Below are 13,626 nucleotides of genomic sequence, written 5' to 3'. Positions count from 1 at the left end.
AGCCACAATGGTTAAGGTGAGCTTAATTATGGCTGTTCTGACACAGCTGAACACAGTTTTCTGCTCAGTGAGGGAGAGCTGGCCACATCTCAGACTTTCTTAAGAGCAGGACCCAAATAAAGTCACTTCTTGAACTGGAACTAGGACTGGGTTTGTTCCGGAAACAGCCAAGGAAACTATAGGTGCTGGTAAGCCAGTGAGAACATTATCGGGGACAGTATGCCAGTCTAGCTCCAACCCCAGAAATTATTTTGCAGTGTCAGGAGGTCTGTAGGAGTGTTTATATTTGCTGTCTGACATCCCTCTATTTCATTTTTATGACATGTGATGGATGGCATGTTCTTATTAAGCAGAGAGCTTTCAGGACAGCTTCCCTCTAGATAAGGAATCAGTAAGCCAGAGAACAGTGGCCATCCCTTGTAAGCTGCAGCCAGGAGGGCTTGGGGTGAAAGACTCCAGCATGTATGTTCAAGGACTGATTGAAATTTGTTGATGCAGGGGAAAATGAGGAATTTCGAAGAGGCAGCAGGGCTCTACAGTCCTTAGGCAACATCTGAACAATCAGACTTGAAAAAGTTCCTGCATCCAGACTGGTAAGTCTCTTACCAGTGTGAGCTGTGGATGTGTGTCCTACCAGTCCTCTTTTTCCTGCCACATACCATGGCTTTTGCAAGAAGGAAAACTGAAGCCTGTGTTGGAGCATGTCAGCCAATTCCACAGTCAGGGATCAATATCCCCCACACATCCATCTCTCCTGCTCTAGGCTTGGATCATACAATAGCTACCAAAACCAAGTTCTTCTCATACTGCCAGTAGGCTTCCTATGTCAAAGAGCCATTCACAGACTTGGCAGTGCTTTGGCCCAGCTGGGAGCAAGGTCTGTCTGAGCAGCCCTGTGGTCCCAGTAGCCCACAGTCTTGAGTCCAACCAGGTCTTCTTGTTCCCCAGTGTCCCACAGGGTCCCCAAAGCATACTGCTGTCATGAAGGGCTACAGGTCTTTTTACAGGCCTTTCTAAATCAGCTGTAAAGTTGTCTACAAAATATGTTTAACATATTTTAAATAATAAAAAGAATCACTCATTTCTTCAAGAAAAAAACTGAAATCCATAATTGTTATTTGCTAAAACATGAGTATGTCCAATTCTATGCCCAATCTATGCAGTTGTGTGTTGTATGTATGAAAAAAAAGTAGAACGGCAAGCTCTGAATTGCTTTGCAAGAGAAATATCCAATAAAGAGCTCAGTTATTGAAACAACACGTTCTTGTGGAAATGTAATAATTAGATGACTGAACTATATTAGATAAGCAATAAGGTCTCAGGAAAAATTTTAACTACATAGGAAATTACAGTTTTTCTTTTATAGTCACTCTATATGCTGAGGATTCATAGCATATTCTGTAAGACATGAATCAATAAATGACAGGCTTTAAAATAGGTTTTTAATTAATGTATTGTATTTAAACATGAAATAACATGAACATTGACTTTTTTAGATTTACAAGGATGTTATTATGACTGGCAGATGTGAAATTTAACACAGACAAACCACCTTCTACAAAGATTGCATTTCATTTTATGGCATTCACCTGATAGTTTGCAATCCTCAGTTTGGAGTTCTTTCAGCAGTGTTAAAAACCCAGCTCCTGAGCATGAGTGCCCAAAAAACTCCCACACGTGTAAAATCGCACCCATGATATCTCAGAGTTCATTTCCCACTCCCTCACTGTAAACCCTTAGCGTCTGAAAATGAAACAACTCTCAAGCCTTAAAAGTAAAATTCACCTCACCTGCATGAAATCATAGTAATCAAGTTTTTTATGGGTGAAGTATGGCAAGGGAGAGGGAGGAAAAATTTACACTACAGGAGTGTGGGGCCAAGTCAGGAGGTCCTACACAGCCGTTCTCCCTTCCTCCTTCTCTTGCAGCTGCTCCTTTTTCTGGCCTATTGGCAGTATCAGCAGCTGAAATTCTTCAGCAAGCACAAAAATCCAGGAGCTGCAGACAGCTTACAACCAGGGGCTCTTTCTCCAGCCCACTGTGGCCTCTGCTGTAGTCTTTCCTGCACAGCTGTGCCCCTGGGGTCCCATCTATTCATCCTTACCTTGAGACTTGCTTGGTATCAGCTGCCTGATTAATTGAACCATTTAGGTCCTAATACAGAGCTCCTAAAGGCAGTAAGAGCTTTGCCAATGAATTTGAGATTTAAACTCAAGGTGGGTCCCTTAAAACAAGCAGGATGATATGAAGTGGCAAAATGAAATTAACTGTGGAAAATCCAGGACTGGTGCTTGACAAAATTGTTGGGATTCACCAGCAATGGTATGGGCAAACCCAGACTGCCTAAAGTAGCCTCCAATAAACTGCATTAACACAGACCCCCTACAGCAGTAGGGTAAAAACTGGACATTAACAGTACATATGCCAGAGGTGCTATCAGAAATTAACTCAAATAAGTAGAGGTTTGTCTGTGGGTATAAAAATTTCATAGGAAATTTTTATAGGAAAGTATTAGATGAAACTGACAGTTGCCATGCCACAACAGGCATTGCAAACACTGTAATTAAAGTACAGAGATACTTTTTACCCATCTGCAAATGCATGGCTTTCAAACAAGGTATGAACTTCTGAGGGCTGTCAGAAGTACAAATGCTATCTCTGCTATGGGACAGAAATTGCAGCAAAGCCAAGCAAAAACCCTAGATTATATGTGCATTAATCTGATTTTAGAACACTCCCTAGATGAGACAATGTTAGATAAGATTTGCAAAGGCTACAACTGGTGGTGAAACCCTGCAGAAAGAAATTCAGACTTAGGATAGGAAGGATTGTACTGGATTGTCAGTCTTGTTTAGCAGGGTGGTGGACTGTTGTAGAAAACTGTGCTATGAAGAATATGTGAATGTAATCAGGGGATGAAGCAAGCTAGAAGTGATGTTTTATAATAGCCTCAGATGAACTGTGACATTAGGGAAGCAGTGTTAAACATATGCCAAAAGTCAGACCAAATTAAGCAGCAATGTTCATAATGTGGTACAGGAAAATTGGCCTATGGAAACAAAGTAACTGTAGATTTGTGTATGTCTGCTGGAAAAAAGTCTCTTAAATGTTTCCTAACCTATTATTCTTGCTTGTCTGAGGTGGCCTTGCCTGAAGAAACTACAGATGGTTGTGCATACCCAGTTTGATTTTGCTACATATGTTTTACTTGACCTGGAAGTATTTGAAAGCAGCTATGGGCCACAGGACATAATTTTAAGTGCTTCATAAAGAAACAGGCTTTTAGATACATCTTCTCATTTCCATGACCACCATATGACAGGTTCTTGGGGGAACTATGTCTGAATTGTAAAACGTCCATGAAAGTAGCTGTAGAGTCAGACACTGATCATTGTTTAGCCCTTTGAAGATCCAGAAATGCGTGAAAGCCAGTTCTGCAGATGCCTCTGTGGGAGACCCATTTCCCTCTAATCACCAGCATTGGTTTTTAGAAGTTTTGGTCTGGACAATGCACTTCCCAGGCCAGGAACTAGTACTGCTGGCAGTCCTTCTGGTTGTGCAAGGGGGTCATGGCTCAAAGATCAGCAGGACAGTGTCATCTCTAAGGCCACAACCATTTAACATGCTCACCCTGGCACTGCTTGGGGTAAGAGCTGAGTCTCTGACATAGTGGTATTTCAAGATGTGTGCTTTGTTAGTGCACACTCATACTGAATTCTAACTGATATCCTGGGAAAACTACCAAATGAAACAATGGTTTTAAAGTCTCGGGGGACTAATATCAAGTGTTGGATTTAGATTTTAGTTTTCTGAATTTACATCTTTTTTCAATGTCTTGTTTCCTTCTGTCATTTTTAACAAACACTTAGACCTTGTGACAAAATCCCCAGTGCCCAAGTTTCAGTCCACACAGAGTTAGCAGCTAACCTGGACGCTTATATGACTTGCAATAATTCAGAGAACTGTTGGGGTATTTCCAGTAACTAAAGACTACATTGCAGAAGTCTGCAACTGATGGTGCTTATCATCAATTTACATTACAGATTTAAGTAAGAAAAAGTTATTAGTACCAGAGAAGAATTAACTGAAATATTTTGCACCTAAATTTTATTCTTTAACAAGGAAAATAGAAATATATCTATCTGTGAAGGTAAAGGAGATGTTCCAAATCATTTGTAAAATCATTTGTAAAAATACCTTGCATGCCAAAAAATAAAGAAAATCAATAGCTTTTTTCTATTTTAGGTTATCAGTAAGATTTAAACTAAGGTTTTCCCACCTGCAGGCTATGAAAGAAGTGATTATATGAAACCAGAGTACTGCTGCCTACTCCAGACATTACCAGTACCCTCAGTACCAATTACTCAGTCTTGGACCAAAGGCTCAGCAGTTACACATTTCTCAGTTCTTCCCTAATAATAGCGTTGCAGAGAGAGTGCAGGGGACCTGCCTCATGGCTGTGCTGTTCTCGTCACCTGTACCTTATTAGAGGAAAAAGGCTCCAGCACTAGATGCCAATATTTTAAGGAATGTAACAGCCCTTTCCATCCATGGGAGTATTTCCTGCTCTGCTTTCTCTGATACAGCCTGTGGTTCAGAGAAAGTCCTGGGTAAAGACTGCATTTGTAATATTTTCTAGCTGTATTCCCGGTGTTTAAACTTCAACATCTAGCCTCCAACCGAGCTGGAGCAGTTGATGGTCAATCCATATATCAGTTCTGAGATCTTTTCACAGATGAAGTTTTGGATGGTGGGGTTTTTAGTTATGGTAGGTTGGGCTTTTTTCTGATTTTTGTTTATTACACTTCCATCTCAAAGCCATTGCTGCTTTCCCAGTAACTTGTTTTCTGCTTAGTCTTGCCACATACTTCAGAAATTAAGACAAAGATGTTATAACACTGTTGGCCCCAAATACAGTCGCCTCATTTTCAGGTATCTTCACAAGGACATACCCGCTCTAGTGGCTGCTGGTATCTCCAGAGGATACCAACATGCCAATAATCACACACTGTAGTGTTTTTCACTACAGAGCCTTACTGAAGGTTTTAAACCCTGGGCAGGGTGCCTGCACGGCCCTGCACCCCTTTCCTTGCCCCACCTGGCACCCTTCACCCCAGGCAGCCCCTTGTGCACACTGCATGCCCTTTGTGGTGCAGAGCATGGACGCCGATGCATCCTTACCTTGACGCACAGCCAAAGGGGTGAGGTGGGTGCCCTCAGCAGTGCTGCTGTGCATCTGTCCATGGGGGCACTTAGGTCTGCAACCTGTCCCAGCAGGTCTGCCAGCTTGGGTCGTGGGCTGTCCCGACTGCTCAGGGCTCTCTTAAACACAGACTCTGTATGGGGGTGTCTGAGTGTCTTCAAATAGTTCATCTGTTTTTCAGTAACAACCTTTTTTTTTTCCTAATAGTGCTTTTGCAAGATTAAGTAAGTGTGAAATAGGCATTTATATGATCCCTGTCTATAAAAGATGTTATCTGCCTGCTGAGCTTCCCTCCCCTGTTTGCTAATGGGAGTCAAGTCCTTCAATTCATGGTGCTAAATTTACTGTAATTAATTATATCTCTATTCCAGTGCTGTCTTCATAATGGGTAATAATTGTATGCTCTGTAAAGATAGATGTTCCTATGGTACTGTCACAGGCGTGCCTGTGCTGGGATATGAACATGCTCACAGAGATTACTGAAGACTGAAGTTTCAGTTTTATATTGCAGCAGGGAGTCAGACCACTACTATGTATTATTTCTTTTTTTAGGAACTTAATTCTTTCTTTGTAAGCTTTTCATAGGCTAAGAAACACAAATTGCAACAAAAGACAATTTCACACATGACACATTGCTGTATGAAGTGCACAATGCTTATACTCAATAGATATTGTACAGGGAAGTTTTACAAAGCTATGACCATTACAGGTGTTCAGGGGAAGGATAATACTGGCTGATTTTGTTCCCTGCTTTGTTTTTCAGGGGGACAAGAGGAAACTGAATTTCTGTACCAGAAATTTCTGTGGGTTTAATATCCAGATATCTAGGTATTTGGGACAATTGCAAAAGCTGTATTTAAACCTGTTTCTTAGGATACCATAACTGTAGAATAATTATCTCTTGTTACTGTTAAAGAAAAATAACAGTATGGCATGCTCCAAAGCACATGGATGACAGATGCTTGGTCCCCCTGACAGGCACATTAAACCCTCCCTGGAGCCAAGTAGGGCTGTTGATCACACTCTGCCAGAGCAAGCCATGGGTATGACCGCAACTGGACCTGTGTAAGTGAGCAGGCTGTGTTACAGAGCTGATGCTGTAATACACTGTTCGCGTGTGTAGACTGTGCGTCATACTTTTTACTGCACATATAACTTGCTTTCTGGTGAGCAGGTCCAGTTAGGACTAAAGATCCCTTGATCTTTTCCTTAGCTTGGTTGCTAGTCTAGTAGATCAGCTTATATGTCATTTAACTTGTTTCTTCATTTCAATTGTAGATCAGGGGTCTCAAACTTGTCGTCTTCTTGAAACCTGCTGGTAAAAAGTACTACACAGAACTAGATGTTCATCTAATTGACATGCAGTATGACATCTGACTTCCTGAAATATACTGGTGAAAAGTATTACACAAAACTAGGTGCCCATATAATTAACACTGCTTATTCAATTTGTACAAATAAAAATAACTACTTGTATTCTATGGCTTACAATGGTTCCCACCCTGGTAGAACTGTAGCATTATAAAAAAATGCTGCAAATATATTTAAAGGGTTTTTTTCCCTTTAACCTGAACCATACTTGATGAAATGAAAGGATTTCTCGGCTGAATCATGTACACCAAAGAGAAGTCTGGAAAACAGTTGTTAACATTTTACAACTGAGCTATGAACTTTTGAAAATACAAGCTTTCTCTCAAGTTTGGCAGGAGAGCATACCCTTTTACTAATCTGGCTTGCAGGTGATGCTGGGTTTATTAAGCTCAAACACTCTATTTTTTTGAAACTTTTGAGTGGTGCAATGTCTGTGTCTGTTGCCCTGTAGCTATACTTCTCAAGATTTATTTATTCACAGAGATTTCTTTTTCAGTTTTGAAAATGTAATGTAACTTACATTTTTAATCTTTCTAAAAGTAGAATTTCAACATAGTATTCCAGGGAGAAAGTAACATCTTAAAGGAGTTCTGTGTGAAACTTACAAGTTTAAATTTGTTTAGCCTCTCAAGGGATGCTGCAGCAGGCTTGTATATTTGCCAAATGTATTTCTACATGAAAGGCTACTGTTGCATCTTTTCTCTCCTTGTGTTCTGGGGAGACTGGCCATGAGCCTGCTGCAGTATGGAAACTGGACATTTTAGATACGGTACTGTCCAACGTGTAATGAAACTTCCAACCTGTCCATATGGACATAGCCTAAGTTGTTCAGATACACATTTTCCTGTTGGCCAAGACTCATTAGCAAGAAGTAAATAACAAAACTTCTCCTTTGGGAAGCATAAAATCTGTGGAGGACTTCAGAGAGATCAAAAATGGGATTTTTCCAAGTCTCGTATCAAAACAGTTGGGAGATACTTGGGTTAAAAATGTTCTTAAGTGATGTGGGCACCAAGGAACCAGGCCAGCATGAAGATGAAGTCTCTAAGTCTCCAACAGTGATTCATGCAGCTTTCAAGCTGTACTTTGGAACTCTGTGGCCCCTCTAGCAGGCTTCTGGGTGAAAGCTAGAGAAAATGGTGAAACAAACAGTGAAGAGACAGCAGTGAAATGTAACATATTAATGAAATTAATGAAATGTAACATAATATTATATATTTATTTTTTAAGAAGAATGGAGATTGGCTATTTTTTCTTGGCATTCATATGGCATTGATTAATTCGAATGATATGTGAGTGGGACACACTGTGAAGAACACACTATGAAATTTGTGTTTCTACCTACCCTGTCAGTACCTTTTCTCCTCACGTTACTGTTCTATTTTGCTGCAGTTTTTGTTTTATTTGGGAATTTTGCCTTATTTCAATAAGCTGTTTAAGCTCTATGGCAACTAGAGACATAGTGAAATGATGAATTCGTAAGAAAATCAGGTAATCAAGAGGAGAGAGTAATTTTAAGTCAAGCTGCTTAGCAATCTCTGCAGAGCATGATTTAACCTTACTTAACATTTAACAAGAGCTTCAATTACGTAAAAATGATGCAATTAAGGTGCCAGAGCTCCTAATAAAAATCCCTGAGGCTTCCTACAAGTCTTGCAGCAAAATCAAAGAATATTAATTTCAACTTTCTTGATCTTTCTAAGGCAAACATTTTGGACTCTTCAGGAAAAATTGAAAACTTATTTAGAAGAAAATACCTCACTTCATTGAAAACGGTTTCTGTGAAAGTTTTATATTTCCTTTGAAAATATAAGTTTCCATTAAAAACGTGTAAAGTGAAAGTGCAATTTATTCAGTTTTCTGCAAGTCCATCAAGAAAAAACATCTGAAGTACTCAATAAAACCACTGTATTTCTTTAATCTTTTCATAAATTGAATTAAACATCAAAGATTAAACACACATACACAGTATTTATATGGAGGTACGTAAATGAAGGAGAGGTGAGAGGGCACAGAGGACTCCATGGTGGACATGGTTCAAATGTGGAGTGAGCTGCTCCAGTGAGGACCCCAGAGCCCACCCGTGCCATGCACCAGGTGTGTTTAGCATCCTGGTGGATGATTGGCATTACCAGCTCTACTCCATGAGGACAGACTGTCATTTAGATAGGCCTGCACAACAGACTCGGATAAAGAAATGAAAAGGTAAAAGTTTTTGGACAGTCGAATATAAAGTAGAAAAGTTCTAAGTACATAGAGCGTCATACACATTCTGTCTGCCTCAAACTGTCATAAGGCATACTGATGAACACTTGCATTTTTCCTTTCGATGCAACCTTTCACAAGCTCCTTAGGGCACAGAATGTCTTTAATTTCCCCTCATAAAACTTCAGTGATAGTGTTACACAGCAAAAAACCTTAAATAACTACAAATATATTAGCAGATAATTAAGCACTGATCTGCTTTTTAAAATAGTACATCATTTCTCTATGACCTGTTCTATTTTAGAAACCATTATGGGTAGGTCTATTCTTCTAACAATGAGCTTACTGCAAGATACAATTATACTAACATACATGCCAAAAGTACATCTACAGATTACTTATGTGAAAAAGCCCAGTAATAGCATACTGATCATGTAGTTCTCAAAATAGCCTAACAGCCCTTTTTTAATACCCCCGCTAAGTATTTTAGGGAAACAAAGCTATGACAGCAGATAAAGTTCGAGGGTGGGGCAAAAGGGTAAAGATGCCTGACTCTCTGAAACATACTGTACTAATCTCAAAAACATAATGTAAGCAGTTTGTGCAGTGGTGTGGGGCTTTTTATTATTTTTAAGCTGGATTGCTGTTTCCCCATCTTTCTACAGCTTTGTACTAACAAAATAGTTTTGTGATCCCATTATGCAGGTCCATCACTATCACAGTGAAACATACTCCAAAAGTAAAAAAAGTACGAAACGAAATTAGTTTGAAGTGATTTTCTGTGAAAAGCTAACGTTCAACACAAGGATGTGATTTGCATTTTTTTCCAAATGTCCCCAGCAGGACAGTATTTCATAAAAAAAGGAGCTGTTAATTTCAGGCAAATGTCAAGGTACATCTGAGGACCAAAATAAATATTCTCTGTCTTGGTGAGAAATAGGTCTTGGTAAAAACCCCTGAGGGCAGCTGACTCCCTTCTGTGCAGTTCCCGGCAGTAGTAGCCATAAGGCTACCTTTGGGCACTGCGTCAATAGCCATTGAATGCATTATCCTTGAATACAATTACGATGATTAATCTTTTTCCCCTGTCAATGAGAGACAAAAAAAAGGAGGCTCTAAGCAGCTGGAAATTTCCTTGATCCCATTAAGTGAAGCTCCCTCCTTTAGTGAAAAAAATCACATCCCAAGTGGGATTTCATGATGTAAAGCATCTCAAAGCTTGTTTGTGGAATTTTTTTCCCAATCCCTTCCCACAAAATAAAGCCGAAAATCCATGCACAGAGGCAGGCAAGGCAGTGTCTGCCCAGCCAGCTGGACAGGAGGCATGGCAGGAAGTCCAGTAAATGCTTCTAAAGTGAGTTAAGGTATGTTCCTGAAACACTAATCTCCCCCTTTCATTCAGAAATCCTCACAGGATAAGCTTTGCTGACTTGAGAGGAAAACTTTTTCTTCCTGTAAATACTTAAGCAGAAGGGAAATTTCACAGGGGAAAATGATCATCATAAAGGTCATAAATCTTTAAGGAGCTTAGTAATACAAGGCGTCTGGAGTTAAAGAATCTTTTAATATCACCTTAGAGAAACTAGAGGTCCCAATCCTCAGCCTTCCTGCTCTTCAAGATACCTTCCCTCTGACACTGAGAGAAAAACGTGGGAATTATTACCTCCTTGCATCATTGCAAAGAAAAACTACCCCATGATGTTCACATGTCTGGCCACACAAGCGAAAACAGTTCTATAAGTGATCCCTGAATGCGTATAAATCCTGCGAGCCCATGTTCTATCAGCACAGGCTATACATTTCATATCTTTCCAGCCACCTCTGTTCTGACTGTTGGCTAGTGGATGGTATAAACCACCCTCTCCATTTTCAACAGGAATTTTCTTTTTTTTTAATGGTCTGGCAAATATGGAGATTGGTTTAAAAGTTAGAAATTAAGTTGGAAATAGCATAAGTGAGTGAATTTATCTTCTAAACTTAGTTTTGGTTTTCTTCCCTCCCTTCCACCCACTTTGGTCATCAGAAGATTTGCATTGGGACTGAATTACCTAGAAGTATATTCCTGGTCCTGCCAAGTTGTCCAGAGTGGATAAGCATGACCAGTATCTTTTTCACTTTCTGGAATGGCAGAGTTTGCCACTGCCTGCAAGGTCTCCTAGACAAGACTAGAAAGGACAGCTGCACCAGCTGCAAAACCTCCTTTTACACTGAAATGTCATCAGTCTGAGTACTGGGGAAAAAAATCAAGCGAGTTAGGCTCAAATCTTTCCCAAATGCCAAGTCCCACTCCTCTGATAGGCCCCAGATTGGAAAGATTCATACATATTCACAGAAAATTATTAAAAGCTTCCTCTAAAACTGTTCATAAAGTGAGAGATCCCAGGCCTTTTGGTGGTGTTGAAGGACACACAGTTGGGGTCTGCCAGTAAGAGCAAAAAACAGTTTAAATTTTCAGAAGTGATGGACACTGCTGCAGTTGAATGTCACAGATCTTACAGGCTGCAAAAGGGAATTATAATTTCTCTTTTGTATTATCAAGGTGCCTAGGGACCCCCAGACAAACCATTCCTATTTGTTGTAGTAGATATTTTGCAGAGGACAGTCTTAGTGCTAGGGCATTCTCAGCTCTGAGAGGAGACAGTTCTTCCTTTGGGTTGATCTGATCTTCTGCTCCAGCTAGATCTGCACTCATGTCTATGAAACAGTGCTTCTGCTGCAGCGGAGAGCGCTGAGGATACTCAGGCTGCCTCTCCAGTCTTTCCTTCCAGACACAAGAGCTGATACTGGCTTCTGCAAGCAACACAGTAATTCCATACATCTGGAAGTGAAAGAAGCAAACTCATACCTCTGTGTTGCATCGTGTCCATGGAAATGGTTTCTGTGGAGGAGAGTCTGTTCTGCTCCTGACTTGCTCCAAATAACAGAGCAGATGATTCTCTGTTGAAATTAAAGATACATCAGATACAGTTCCAAAGTCTATCCAAGGTCTGGTTCTAGTTGTTTGGTTTTTTTTTTTAATAATTTGTATGCTTGAAAGGAGAGTAGGCTTATTAAATTCATAGATGACACCAGGCTGGGAGGAACAGCAAGAGTAACGGAGGACAGGACTAAAAGTCAGAATTATCTTGACAAATTAAAACAGTGTTCTGATAAGAAAAAGATGAATTTCAGTAAAGACAAGGTACTTAGATAATTGGGTATAGGACGGAGCATGACTGGCTGGATAGCATTTTGCAGAGGAGAGAGCATAGAGAATCCAAAGTTGAACATAAGTCATGGACCTAAAATGTCACCTCCTGAGCTGTATAAACAAAAGCATTGCCTACAAAACATAGGAGTATTTATTCTCTTATTATGTTGGTGAGTCTTTGGCAGGAGGATTACGCCTGATATGGGGCAGCATATGAGAGTTGCTGGGTTCTGAATTTTAAAACACCATATGCCTTCCTGGTGCTTCAGGGCGTGCATTGCCCTTCAGACCTCCCCAGCTCCTTTAGGGATGCTCTGGCTTTCACTTCTGTCACAGCCACATCCAAGTCGTGACTCTATGCTGCCAAAGGCAGCTCTGAAGAATGGGGCAGGAAAGCAGCTGCAGATTTTTCTATGTTTCAACCTCAAAACCCATGTCCCCTATTAAAATAAAGAGGAAATACGAGAGCAGGCAATATATCACGTGTTTTTAATAAGGCATGTGAGATTTGAAGCTTAAACATGGGAAATCCTACATTATAAGGGATGTCTGGCAACTCCAGTTACTTTGAGAAAAATGTGGATGATCTGGAAGGGGTCCAAAGGAGGGCAGTAAGAATGATTAGCTGTCTGGAAAGATTGACAGCCAAAAGAAGAGAAGACTGAGGACGGAGACAGCAATAAGCTTCAAACATGTAAAAGTTGCTGCTGCAAAGAGGAAGTAATCTGTTTGCCGTGTTCATGTTGGATAGGACAAAAAATAAGAAGCTTATGTGTCACTGAGGGAGATTTAGGTTAGATGTTAGAGAGTGTTTCTGAATAGGCAGGGCAGAGAAGCATTGAAATCAGATTGCTGGGGGAGTGAATTGGGACATACAGTCCCGATCACTGTGGATGGCTGAGAATGGGCTGCAGAGACTGAGCATAGCCTAAGCAGAAGAATGGTGAGAGCAACCTCGCAGAGTCCTTCTCAGTACTGGAAGTCTTTCCAGTACTGTTTATAGGTCTGTCAACAGCAGCAGAAAGAGGTAATCAGCTGAGTGGTGATTTTGAAGTATTGTGTTGAAGAATTCATTAGCTCTTCAGGCAACAGGAAAGTTCCCATAGTGTGTCTTGGAAAGTACGAAACCTACCTTTAATACTCGATGTTGCTTTCTTTGAAACATTCTCAGGTAATAGTCTGCACGAAATAAATTACTAAATTCAAGTCAAAGTTAAAGACCAAATTTTGGCTTTTATTGTCTGCCTTCCTTTACAGATAGGCATCATGTACAGGAGCAGGGAGTGCAGTACTGTGCCTTACAACATGGTAAGGAAGGAACAGAATTTTTTATTGCAATGTTGACAATGCTATTTTTCTTTAGGTAGTGCCTTGTCCCTGAATAATATACATTAATCAAGGAAGAACTGTCATGACTGTGGTTAACTTATCATTTTAATTATACTGCATGATGAAACAGCTATATTAAATAACTTCACTAATGACTAAGCCTTACAGTACAAGTTGTGGTATGATTTTTCTTTAAGATATTAATTTTATCTTAAGACTTGATTTTTTTCTGACATGGATAATGTTTTTGCACTGACATCTTCATAGTGCAAAATTAATTATGTCTAGGCAGAGATGAGTTTCTGAATTCTGAATAAAATAGAATTGT

Source organism: Aquila chrysaetos, chromosome 3 (assembly GCF_900496995.4).
Source record: "Aquila chrysaetos chrysaetos chromosome 3, bAquChr1.4, whole genome shotgun sequence".
Taxonomy (NCBI): domain Eukaryota; kingdom Metazoa; phylum Chordata; class Aves; order Accipitriformes; family Accipitridae; genus Aquila; species Aquila chrysaetos.
Note: the sequence above shows the minus strand (reverse complement) of the source record.